We start from the raw sequence: 14,461 nt of genomic DNA, 5'->3' as shown, positions 1-14,461 counted from the left end.
GCTGCAGCCAAACAAGTACCTGTAAACAAAAACTATAGTAGTAAACTAATTGAATTAAATTAAAAGAGGCATTAAATACACAAGATAGAAATTAAATATTTACAGTAATCTTAGTACAAAAATAGTGACTTGCAATTGTGCAGAGAGTATTTTTCTGCTTCCTCAACCACAGGCAGGTTGGATTCATCTGTGTTGACAAATAATTGAAAATGGCAATGATTATTAAGGTATACACAGTTCTGTGCATTGTTCCAACAAAAACATTGATGTTGCTTGACCAGTTGAGTTCTGTCTTTTGTTCCTGGTCCCAGCATCTGCAGTCTCTTTTCCTTCATTCCCAGTTCTGTACTTTATCAATGAGACACACAGTATAAAAATCAGAAAGTCATGCTGAGCCTTTATAAAACACGTGTCTGGCTTCAGCTCGAGTATTATTTTCAGTTCTGGTCACCACATTATAGGAAAGATGTGAAGGCATTAGAAAGAATGATTACCAGGACTAGAGGGATTGAATTATAGAAAGAGACTGGATTGACCAGGATTATTTTCCCTCGAGCAAAAGAGGCTGAGAGGTGACCTTTTAGAGGTTTATAAAATCACGAGGGGCATAGGTAAGGTGAGAGGTCACAGTTTCTTTATCAGGGCAGGGGAGTCTAAAACTAGAGGGCATTTGTTTTAGGTGAGATGGGAAAGATTTATTGGTACCTGGCAGGTATTTTTTTCATGCAGAGAGTTGTGGGTATAAGAAACAAGCTGCAAAAGGGAAAATAATTATCATGTTTAAAAGACTACAAGAAATGTAAATTTATAGGAGGTTTTGAGGGAAATGGCCTAAATGCAAGCAAATGGGATGAGCTCAGGTAGACAACTGGGTCTACTTAGCCAGGGCTAATGGGAAAATGGATCAGCACATGAATAAATGGCAGGGCAGACTATGGGCTAAAAGCTGTTTCCATGCTGTGTGTAGCTCTGTGACCTGAAAGGATCCAGATGAGATTTATGAGGAGGGTTCCTGGAATGAGGGACTACAGATACAAGGATAGATTAGAGAGCCTGAGATTATTTATGTTAGAGAAGGATGAGGTGAGATTTGACAGAAATATATAAAGTGTTGAGGGATCTAGATAGAGTGAATAGTGGGAGGAAATTCCCATTGATGGAGAGGTTTGGGATTAAAGGTCTCAGTTGTAAAATAAAAGGGAAGGGAATTAAAAGGGGAATGAAGGAACAACTCTTTTTACACAATGTAATTGGAATCTAGAATACATTGCTTGCAGGTTACATTTTGGCCTTCATGAGGGAGTTGGATAAATACATAGTGAGGAAATATTTGTCAGGCATTGAATAAGTAATGGAGGGTTGGAACTAAAAAGTTAGTGTGGAAAAGAGCTGTAATTGGCTGAAAAGCCTCATGTCTGTAACCATGTGATGATTCAGTTATTTTTGATGACAGGTCTTCAGCCTAAAGCAGTAGCCCTGTTTTTCTGTTCACAGCTGCTGGATGGCCTTCTAAGTTTGTCCAGTGACATTCTAGTTTTCTTCTTGGGAAAGGTGATGGAAGCAATGAGGATTATTGGAAAGAAGCTCCAGAAGGGTGTCACCTCAACTTCTTGTGGAATCCAAGGGTTAATGCAGTCTTTGGCAGGTTTTCCAGCTCTCTGTTAACACGAGATAAAATCTGACACTTGTGCAGTGACCCTATTGAAATTATTAGGAGATTTCAGCTCCTAGGAGGCACATTAGGACACACTACGCTGCGCTGCACTGTTCTACTGGGAACTAGCCTCCAAGTAAAAATCCACGCCCTGGACCTTACTGGAAATAATAGGTCATCAGAGATCAGTGATCTCATGGTAATAGATGATGTGTTCTAAAATGTTTCAAGAATAAGTACTTCCAAAAAGAAATTGGAAATCTCAGAAATGAGAGCAACACACATACTTTTGGACACAACACTGATGATACAAACTGAAACTGTGAACTGAGCACTTTTCATTGAGAAAATGGAATGGAGACAATCCTTGCTGTTATAGTAAAAGTGCAAGACGAGGCCTAAAGTTGACTTAAACTTATTTAATTCAGACTGTCTTTGCTTTTGAGCAAAGGTGGGAACTATGAGAAGCAATACAATGTAAAATAATCACTGAAAAGTTAATTTGGGAAAGGAGATTTGAAATGTGAATCTCTACAAAGTAATAAATATGTTCATCTCATTAAATGTGAGTAGGTGATAAAATGATCTTAACAGTCATAATTTCAGTTTTTAAAATAGAAATGTATGATTTGCCTTTCCAGAGGTCCACATTGAGATTTAAACACATACTGTAATTTATTAAATAAAAATAACAGTGTAACAATTACAGTACAGAAACAGGCCAGTTTGGCCCTTCTAGTCCATGCTGAACACCTTTTCCCACCTAGTCCCATTGACTTGCACCCAACCCATAGCCTTCCATATCTCTCTCATCCATCCACCTATCCAACATTTCTTTAAATATCAAAATCGAGCCTACATCTACCACTTTGGCTGAAGGTTCATCCCACACTTCCACCAGCCTCTGAATGAAGAAATTCCCCCTCATGTTTCCCTTACATTTTCCCTCCTTCAATCTCAATCCATGTCCTCTTGTTTGAATCTCCCCCACTCTTAAATTTTTTAAAAAATTTTCACACTATGAACCATATTAACCAAAATACACACAAACATTTCCCTCTTGAATATAGTATCATTTTCTCCCCTTCCCCCCCCTCCCTACCCACTAAACATTCAACATATACAGTACAATAAACCCATTAAACAATGTCATCACAGAATGAAAATAAACAAGAAAATTGTGTCATCTACTTTTACACACTGGGTCAGTTCATTTCGTCTTCTTCTCATTCTATCATTTTAGGGGGTGGAGGTCCGCTCTCAATGGAAAAAAAAACTATCCACATTTGATTCTATCTGTCCTCCTCATAATTTTAAATACCTCTATTAAATCACCCCTCAATCAGCCTCTTTAACCTTTCCCTGTAAGTCAAACCCTGAAACCCAGACAGCATTCTTGTAAATCTTTGCTGCACTTTCTATTTTGTGGATATCCTTCCTATAATTTGGTAACCAAAACTGCACACAATATTCCAAATTTAGCCTTACCAATGCCTTATACAACTTCAACATGTCACCTCAACTCCTATACTCAATATTCTGATTTATGAAAGCCAACATACCAAAAGCTTTCTTCACCACGCTATCTACATAGGACTCCACTTTCAGGGAATTATGCACCAGAATTCCTAAATCCCTTTGTTCTACTCCACTCTTCAATTGTCCACCATTTAACGTGTATGACTGCTTGCTGATTAGTCCTACCAAAATGTAGCACCTCATTAGGGGGTCTATAATAAGCCTTCTATTAGTGTTTTCATGCCTTTCCCATTTCTCAATTCCATCCAAATAGCCTCACCGAATGAGGCTATCATGCCTCACTCCAATCTATCATGCCATAGCATCGCTGTAATGTTTTCTTTAACAAGCAATGTCAATATGGCCAACCTCCACCTTTTATCCCCCCTGTTCTAAAATGCCTAAAGCAACAGAATCCTGGAGCATTTAACTGCCAATCATGCCCCTCCTGCAACCAAGTTACACTGATGGCTACAATATCATATTTCCATGTGTGAATCCATCCTCTAAGCTCATGGTCCTTGCATTGAAATATATACGAGAGAATGTCCCCCACATACATTCCTTTGATTACCATCTACCTTTACTACCCACTCTCCTTCATTAATTTAACAATCCGATTCCTTTCTCCCTTTGTCTAGTTGTCCTTCCACCATAATCTCCATACTGTCATTCTGATTCCTACCACTCCGCCAAACCCTCCCCAACAGATCTAGCAAACCTGCCTGCCAGGATATGGGTCCCTCTTCATTTCAGGTGCAGCCCATCCTTTTGTAGAGGTCAGACCTTCCTCAGATAAATTCCCAATGATCCACAAATCTGAAACCTTTCCCCCAGCACCAACTTTTTAGCTATGCATACATCCACTACCTTCTTATTCCTACTATCTCTAGCACATGGCACAGACAGCAATCCCAAGATTACCACCCTTGAGGTCCTACTTTTTAAACTTCTTCCCTAACTCCCTACATTCTGCCTTCAGGACCTCATTCCAACTTCTATCTATGTCATTGGTTCCCATGAGGACTACAACATCTGGCTGCTCACTCTCCCCCTCCAGAATACTGTGTACTCAATCAGAGATGTCCATGACCCTGGCAGCTGGGAGGCAACGTACCACCTGGGAGCCTCAATCTCATCCAGCAGATCTCTCATCCACTTGTCTAACCAACAAGTTCCAATCACTATCACTCTCCTCTTCTCTCATATTCTCTTCTGAACCAGGGGCTAGCCTCTGCAGTGGAGACATGGCCACCTCAATTTGTCACTTGTCAACAGTATCCAAAATGGTATACCTGTTGTTGATGGGAACAGCCACAGGGATACTCTGTACTGTCTGGATCTTACTTTTCCCTCCCTTGACAGTCACCCAACTACCTCCCTCCTGAATTATGGGGGTGACCACCTCCCTGACACTCCTATCTGCCACTACCTCTGCCTATCTCAAGATCCACAGTTCATTCAAATCCTGCTCCAGTTCCTTAACTCAGTGGGGGGTGTTGGAAGGAGCTGCAGCTGGATGCACCTTCTGCAAGTGTAGTCATCAGGGTCAACTACGCTATCCAAGACTTTCCATTTCCCACAAATGGAGCAGCCCACTGCCCTAGCTGACTCCATTATTTAACTTTAATTAAACTACCTCACCTGGCCTTACTTCTCTTATAGTAAGCAAGCTCTTTCTCAGCCTTTACTCACTGAAGCTTCTTGAGTCAAAGCTCCACTCCTATACTGAGCAACTCATTCACTTGGCTGCTCCTTTAGCTACTCTGCCTTTTATTGGTCCCGGGCCAACTAACTCAATTGCCCATTTACTCACTCCCTCAAATCAACTCTTAATTGGCTTAACTCTTTGGCCTCCACACCCTTTTTAAACCGTCCAAATCACTAGCACTCACCAATCATTTGCCCTACTTCCAACTGTAAATAAAACGAAACGAAAAGCCAAAAGGATCTTTTGTACTTACGTGATTCCTTTCATTGCAACAGAATGCTCTAAAAGCTTTTCCAGACAACAAATACTTTTAAAAATGAATTTTATATATTTATACAACAAAAAATGTAAGAAAAAGAAAAATGTACTGTATATGTACAAAGAAATTGCAATGTATCCTTGAATAAAAATGAACATTGCAACTAATGATAAACAAACAGAATTCAATAGCTACTGGGACGCATTAAACCACCAAAAGGGTAACAGTAATGGTATGTTGGTGATTTGCCTTATATGTAAATAAGTAAGTTCAGGAAGAGATGATAAATATTTCATATAACCATATAACAATTTACAGTACGGAAACAGGCCATATCGACCCTTCTAGTCCGCACCGATTTACGTGAAACTTCACTAGTTTCACCTACCCACTGCCTTGCCCAAGCATGATAAGGTTTGGGTTTTCCATTGTGCATAACTGGGAGGGATAGAGTCCTTTCATCTTAGCAAAATAGATCTGCCAGTCATTTAAGTGGCAAAAGCTATCCTATGGCCATCCAACACCGATAATTGACTATTCTCTATCATCACACCAAATAAAGCTGTAATGGGATGAAGTTGAATTGTAACTAAGAAAAGATAGGGAAATTTCCTTCCAATAGTGATCTAATGCTGAACAGGACCGAAACATATGAAATAAGGAAGCAATCCCATTATGACATCTGTCACATAAAGGGTTGATAGTAGGAAAAATCTTAGCTAATTTATCTTTGGATGAATGGACTCTATGAACTATCTTGAATTGAATAAGCATATGATGGCCACAAATGGAAGAGGAATGAACGAATTTTAAACACTTGGTCCATATATCATTGGAAAGAATAATTTGTGTGTCACTCTCCAAAGCACTCTTAATTTTACTCATAGAAACACAACATATTATAGAATTTAATCCATAAGTGAATCCTTTTGACAAGGACTTAACTTGAAAAAAGTAAGTCAATGGCTATGGGAGAATGGAAAAGTAATAATTTGGTTTCTCAGAAAATCTCGAACTTGTAAATATCTAAAAAAATGGAAATTAGGGAGATTAAATTTATGTGACAAATGCTCAAAAGTCATAAAACAACCGTCTACAAATAAGTAAAAAAAATGACTGATACCCTATAGACAAATAAAAGGTTCTCTTGCACTTAGATGATTCCTTTCATTGCAATAGAATGTTCTAAAACCCTTTCCAGACAACAAAGACTTTTGAAATATGGCCATTAATGAAGGAAAAATGATAGGCATCCTGCACACAGCAAACTTTCACAAACAGTCATGAGATAATGGCCAGTTCATCTGTTGTATGGTGTTTCTGATCGGGAAGGATACCAAAATATGAGGGAGAACACATCTTCTCTTAACTAAACAGTAGACCTTTTCGGTGAACCTGAGACATTAGATCATCATATGGAGGCTTGACCTATGATCATTTCTGCACCATCATTTGGCTGCATCTTAAATTAAAAGCAAAGTTTGAACAGTAACAAGATGGAATGCCAATACACGCCACCCATGTGTTGAAGACGGCATGACTTTGGCTTGGCTTCGCGGACGAAGATTTATGGAGGGGGTAAAAAGTCCACGTCAGCTGCAGGCTCGTTTGTGGCTGACCAGTCCGATGCGGGACAGGCAGACACGATTGCAGCGGTTGCAAGGGAAAATTGGTTGGTTGGGGTTGGGTGTTGGGTTTTTCCTCCTTTGCCTTTTGTCAGTGGGGTGGGCTCTGCGGTCTTCTCAAAGGAGGCTGCTGCCCGCCAAACTGTGAGGCGCCAAGATGCACGGTTTGAGGCGTTATCAGCCCACTGGCGGTGGTCAATGTGGCAGGCACCAAGAGATTTCTTTAGGCAGTCCTTGTACCTTTTCTTTGGTGCACCTCTGTCACGGCATGAACTTCCTCACAAATTCACTGATTTGAGTTTGTTGCCACATGATAATAGACAGCGAGATTCTCTGACCATTGTTTAATTTGTTTGGTTACTTCAGTGCAACTCTTAATGTTATTGGTTTTTGAGATAACAGGTGGGTTCTAATAATTGATAATTACCTCGGGATGAAACAATATTTTTACAAGACTTGTTGTGTTCAAAATGACACTCGCATTGAATCATTGATGTTAATACACTTCCTCCACAGAGGGCAGCATGAGACCACATATATAAAAAAATTATCTCAATAAAAGAGGAAACCCATGAGTACAAAACATATGCACGTATGCATCTACACCCCCCCCCCACACACACACACACATACACATACACACACACACACACACACACACACACACACACACACACACACACACACACACACACACACACAATGAGGTTTTAGTTTATGCACACAAGCATTTCAAACCACTAATGATATTCTGGTTGCTCCAAATAAAGTTTCTTAATGGGCCTCTGTTAATACTGCTGGCAGAAGATACTTTGGTACCTCTGAGAAACTGAAAACCTTCACTAAATGAAAATAGAAGTAGAAACTCTGATTTGAGGATCCATCAGGTACAATATTTATTCAATGAGATTAAGAAATGTTAAGATTAAGATGTGTTTTTTTTTGCAGTTATTGTTTGGAATGTGACAAGGGTAAAAATTCTACAGTGAACAGATGTGGCTCTCCAGGCCAGTATAATGAATGGGTGGAATTAACTACATTAGAGCCCAACAAGAATCACATGGTGCCTATGTTATGTTTGGGAAAGTATCAGGTTTGGTGTGTTCACAGAGAGACAAGTCTGGACACCAGTGTTTCAATCAAATGTAGCTTTATTGAACAGATGGAAAACAAACAGGGGAAGATGTCAAACAATATCTAATTACTTTACTACTTAATAGTTGTATAAACATTCACATTGGACCCAGGTTGGACTCCAATACTGGTAGCCCCAACATGGTATGAGGCAAAATTTATAACGGTGTAAGCAGGCTCATTGAGCACAAGGGACTGCTTTCCCTACCACACCTGTCCACACGTGTACACTCACAGACAGCGACTTTCAAACACATTCCTAATTCGCTGAATCAACAGGAGTGCGGCTCTCTGCAAGCACTGATCTATTGCAATATTACGCCTCAACTAAAGGTAGTGCACACCTTACCCACGACTCCTCCAGCGATGTCCATAGTAATGACCTGGCATGGAGTGATGTCCGAGACTTGGACCAAGAGGCAGAGAGAGAAATGTGGTATGCATCGATATTTATACTGTTCTGAGCTGGGTGTCTGGCCATTGATGACTCTGAGCCATTTAAATAAGCCAGCAGTAAGGTGTGCACTAATGGGTGGCTGAAGTCCAACCTGGTTGGCAGGAGATGCGACCTCCGACTAGGTTTCAGATAGGGAGGCAAGGTTAGCAGAGCTAGGGCTTTTCACTTTAGAGCAAAGAAGGGTCATACGTAATTTAGTGGAGGTCTATGAGAGGCATAGATAGGATGGACAGCCAGCACTCTTTTTTTCTGGGGTGAGAGTAGCCAACACCAGAAGACATCTGGACAAGGTGGAGAGGAAAGTTTAGGAGAGATGTCAGTGGTACAATTTTTTTTACACAGAGAGTTATATCTGGAATGCATTGCCAAGGTCATGGCATAGGCTGGTACAATAGGGTAATTTAAAGGATTTTTAGATAGGCACAGAGATAAAAGAAAAGTAGAGGGTTATGAGGTAGGGAAGGTTTGGTTTTTTGAGTAGCCTTATGTAGGTTTGGACAACTTGTGGGCCAAAAGGCCTGTACTGTATTGTAGTATTCTATGTTATATGTTCTAAAATGGGAAGGGGTGATCTTTTATATATAATTTTCATGCTTCCTTAACACATATAAGGGGACCTCTTGGCCCATTGAATCTGTGCTGGATCACAAAGCAGTCCCATTCTTCCAATGTGGTCATGTGCCCTTCAGCCCAACTCGTTCATGCCAACCAAGTTTACTACCTTAGCTAGTCATCTACATAGTTTTTCCTGATCCCTCCCCTCTCCCACTGATTTCCATTTCCCCATCACCTCTCCTTTTCCTGTCACCACTTATCACCTTTAGCCACCGGGTGGTAAATCTGTGGAATTTCTTGCCACAGGCAGTTGTGGAGGCCAGGTCATTGGGTGAATTTAAGGCAGGTTGGTGGGTCCTCGAATTTCCAGGGCATCAAAGGTTATGACTAGGCAGAGGAGCTGAGTGGGAAAATGAATCAGCACATGATTGAATTGTGGGGTAGTCTCAATGGGCTGAATGGTCTGTTTCTACTCCTGTGTCTTATAGTCTTATGGTCTTTTCTAGATGGATTTAAGATCCTGCAGTCTTTTGTTGTCTTTGCATATCACCTTCCAGCATATGACTCTACCACTACTCTCCTCTTCCCCCTGCCCTGGTTCCCAACTGCCTATTATCCCCCCTCCTCACCTGGCTCCACCTATCGCTTGCCAGCTCTTGCTTCACAGTTCCCACTCAGCCCTATATACTGCCTATTTCCCCCTTTTCACTCTGAATCCTGACTCAATCCGAAACACATAGCTTAATCTCATGAGTCCCTCTACCAGTTTGGAACATAGGAACATAGGAAGTAGGAACAGGAATAGGCCAAAATTGGCCCATCGAGCCTGCTCTGCCACTCAATAAGATCATGGCTGATCTAATTTATGACCTAACTCCACCTACCTGCCTTCTCCCCATATCCCCTAATGCTTTGGCTCAGCATTTTCACAGGTACCTAGCTTCAACTAGCAATGCAATGGAATCAATAATTGACATGGTAAGTGGCTTATCCACACTATTTGTTGATGATCAGGAAATGTAGGGGCAAATTTCTTGAGTGGCATGTTTGGACTCAATTACTATGATCCACCCACTTCAATTTTTCTCTGCCTACCAATAGAATTGGTACCTGGCACAGGTGAATTATTAGGGATGATAATCAAACCTCCCCACTGGCATCCACCATCACCTCACCTCAATATTTTTGGGAGGTCATCAAATTTCTGCAGAAACTATTGCCGAACCCATTTATTGTATCCATTTGTGTCCAAAGTTCTACCCTTCCATTTCTTTCTTCAGATCTTATACGAATAGCTAATTCACAGCAAATTAGTGAGAGGAAAATTAGCAAGGGTAGACCTTATGAAGGTTTAAGATATATAACTTATCTTTGAAGCATCTCAGCTGTGGCTATGCAGGTCCAGAGAGGATTATCAGCGGGTGCAAGGCAGGGTTGGATGTGTTCACTCAGCACAAAGGAATAAGTCATTTTAGGATGCCCACACCATCACGGCCTATGAGAAACAACTTCACCCACAACCTGCTAAAAAGAGATAAATGGATGTTCAGTGTATTAAATTGATCTTCACTGAAGAGCTCAGGAATTACAACAAACCTGCAGTTTACCTGACAGCAAAATACTTGATTCTGACATCAGATGGAAGCTGAGAAAATTTCCATTATCCAGCACCCTCCATTCACCCAACAAGCACAGGAAGGAAGATAAGTCATGACTTAAATGATATCTCACCTGAATGGCAATCATTCATATGTAGCAGTTACCCACCAACAATGGCTTCACATGCTAATAGTTAACCTATCAATGGACTAGCAGTAGAAACATGCCCACTGAATGCTTCTTTTTGTCAGCTGCCAATGTATTGAGGGTACTTTGTAACCTAAGGTCAATCCCATCACTTGAAGGAGGGAGTCTTTGACTGAAGGCTGTGTTTAATACTCATAAATAGTTATTACATTTCTGAATCTGTCCTGGTTATCAATTACCCAACTCAAGATGCACCTTCACTCGATCTATTCCTCATGATTTTGCATACCTTCATGAAATGACATCTCGTCCTCCTGTGCTTCAAGAAATAAAGTCCTAAGATCAGGGAAAATAATGGATATAAAACAAATACATTATTGCTAACAACATCATCTTCCCTGTGAATTAATAAAAAAACAAACGAACATTGGGAAAGGTTTTTCACAGCTACCTGCTGGGCAAGGGCACTAGGGGGTTTCCAGATTGAGACAGAATTATGAGCCCATAATAGAACTGAAAGGCGAACTGGTCTCCAGACAATGAATGGCTTCTTCCTGCTCCTTTATTCCTGTTTCTGGTTTTGATGAAAGAACTACTCAGACCAGAGCTGGATATTAATTATATGTAATTATTTCTTCTGATATCCCTTCTTTTTTGAAGTCAAGTGTTTATTTTATCCAGATTCATAAAGATAGTTGCACTTGACTTGGATGCAAGAAGAGTTGACTCAGATTGTTACAGCTATTTTCTAAACAACTCCAGGAAAGTTTAACAACCCCTTTAGTAACTGAGACCTTGGATAATAGCCATAAATGAATACAGCAGGAGTGCATCTGTAGGTGCTTACTGTTTTTGATCTGGACTGACAGTGCAGGTTAAAATGAGGGAAAAATGGAAATTTGATGACAGCTGTATCACATAATAAGTAAATTGGTTACAATTTACTGAATGACTTCTCTATCAGTATAAATTCATCTCTCCCAGAAAAGATGCTTTTAAAATTATGATGTTTATAATGTCTTTGATTATGCGTACAATAGTGAAACAATTATTGATAATGACACATTACTGGAAATGATTGTGTCTGTGGTAATCTGCAATGCTAATAGGTAAGTTTTTTGTCCCATTTGTTGCCATTATCAATATTTAGTTGTACCAAATTAATGGAAAAAAGCAATTCATCACCATTGTTTGTGTTATTTTAATTATGAAGGGCAGCACATTACTAATGACCTTGTAATACTGTTTGCATAATCGACTCAACAGGTGGCTTTTTAAAGGCTTCAGCAAGCTCTTTTTAAGAAAGTATCTGATAAGGTCAGATTCAAGAGAGCATCAAGTAGTCCATGAACATTTGGTCTGTTTTGGATGTATGCTTCAGAAAAAAAATCTCATCGTAATTGAGTTTATCAAAATAACAGAGGGTATTTTGTTTAATAGTGAGTGGAGCTGATTGACTCCACAACAAACTGTAGAAGCCAACAGCAACAATATCACTACTAACAGTTTCTCAAGGATAAAGAGGAACAGGCAATGATTTCCAGGAGTGTACATGCTGGAACGAATCTAAAATCCTTGTATTGACATTGTATTCCAACAGAGCTGAATGACTCAGAACACTTAAGAAGAGCATGGTTAATAGCAAAAAAATCCTTCATAATTCAACCTATATTGCACAGTTAATACAAAAGTACAAGACTTCCCTATCTTACTGCACCATCACTCTCACACTTATCCAGGATTTTTCCCCCCTTACAACTTCACAAAAGCAATCAGGACGCATAACTGATTAAGTCATTAGATATTCTCGGCTATGTTATTCCTTGCTTTGTCGTGATTATTGTGGTCTCGCTGAAGTAGTTGGCTTGTAGTTATTGGTCACAGATAAACACAGCCCAATAGACAATGGCTTTTCATTGTTAGTTCCCCAAACCCTTTCTCTGTCTACATTCTTGAACCAAACTTTCATTAATGATCACTTAAAAAGAAAAGATGTACTGGCTCATAAAATAACGAATAGGCATTCTGTTCCCTGAAACATTTATTGACCTATATTGAAATTCATTAAAATAAATGAAAGCACAGCATACGTTTGCCTGAGATTCTGGATGCTTTCTTGCAAATTGCTTTTCTCATAAAATTTTGGTAAATTTTATTGCAATAATTTATTATCTCGCTTGCTGACCAATTCTCAATCAATTAGATGATTTTGAATTCTACCAGATCAATAAGAAGTGATGGGGTGTTGCTTCAGCTACATAAAACAAATGGGCTGCATTTTGGACCTATGCTTTCTCTAATTCTGAACATTCTTTTCCCCCAAGACATTTATGTTTTGCTTTGATTCATTTCCAGTCCAGTCAGCAATGTTCTCACAGCTGCTTTTTATGGAGACTATAGATTAGTGCACTAGGGTAACCTATGCAATTAAAGTGAAAAGGAGATTTTGGTGCCAATTCGAAGAACTTTTAAGAAATGTGTTAAGACTTTGCAGAGTTGTGGAAGGGAAAGACACTGGATAATTCTTCCAAAAGAGATGGTATTGTTGTGATGTCCTCTTTTTGTGCTGAACCTCGCTAATCGATGTGGCGATCAATGTTTAAAACTTCTGTGTTGAAATTAGCTGCACCCATCTGCACCCAGTTGTGTTATACAATTTATGGACTCTCCAGCTGAGGTGGTTGGAGGGAGGAGGCAAAGTACAAAATGATCAATGTTGAGTGTGTGCAGATTCACAATGGGGCATATCAATTTGCATAGTTCCCTTCAGTACATGAAACATTAAACCCCCTTAAGATGTTAACTTGTTGCTGATAAGAGGGCATTTGTTGCATTTTAATGTTTTTTTTGAGAAGGTGTTGTCAGCACCCTTCTGTTCCTGCATACCAGCACTGCTCCACCTCTCACAATTTACCCAAAAGCCCACAGTGGGGTGGGCGAGGGGTAGAGGGTGGGGGAGAGTCTTTTACTTTGTATGTTCTAACACTAAGATTCCAGTCATCAATTCATTCCTAGTCTGAAATTTGTGTTGTGTTTGTTTCAATAGCTCAGTGGTTAGAGCACTAGTCTTGTAAACCAGGGGTTGCGAATTTGTTCCTTGCTGGGGCTTCATTTTTGTGAAGGGCAATAGACAAAGTGGTGACTCTCTGTCTTCCTTACAGTAGACAAAGTTAAAGAATTTCAGGTATGTAACATTCTAAATATATATTATGTGACAATAATGGAACCTTTACATTTAAATAATGTATGTATCAATTTTTGAAAAGGGCTGTTTGTTAGCTGTGGCTTCATTGTTCGTGCTCTTGCTGCTGAATAGAAGATTAAACCACACTCCAGTTATTTGAATTCTACACTCGAGTCTGAAACTTTATCTGAGTACTGAGAGTGTGCTGCACTGCCTAAGGTGCTAACTTTATGATGAGACATTTGAATAAAGCTTTACCTACTGGACCTAACAGATTATTAGTGCTCTATTTTGAAGAAGACAAGCTGGGTTCAGTATTTTTGGCCAATATCTATCTCTCAGCCAATGAATTAGCTGTGAAGTGCTCGTGATGACTCCAGATTGTTTATGGATTCTATACAAATGGAAGCCTTTCTTTCTCTGTCCTCAACAACTATTAGCACTTATGCTAGCCGTAATGCAGTGCTTTTAGAGGTTGATTATGGAGCAAGTTAACTCCTGTCTCCTGGTCAAGGACCCACATCAATTAGCCTATCATTACAATGGGTCAACAGTGGATGCCATCTCACTGGCACTTCACGCTGTGTTAGATTAAATAGGAACATCTATGTCCTTGAC

This window comes from Narcine bancroftii, chromosome 4 (genome assembly GCF_036971445.1).
Source record: "Narcine bancroftii isolate sNarBan1 chromosome 4, sNarBan1.hap1, whole genome shotgun sequence".
Lineage (NCBI taxonomy): Eukaryota > Metazoa > Chordata > Chondrichthyes > Torpediniformes > Narcinidae > Narcine > Narcine bancroftii.
Note: the sequence above shows the minus strand (reverse complement) of the source record.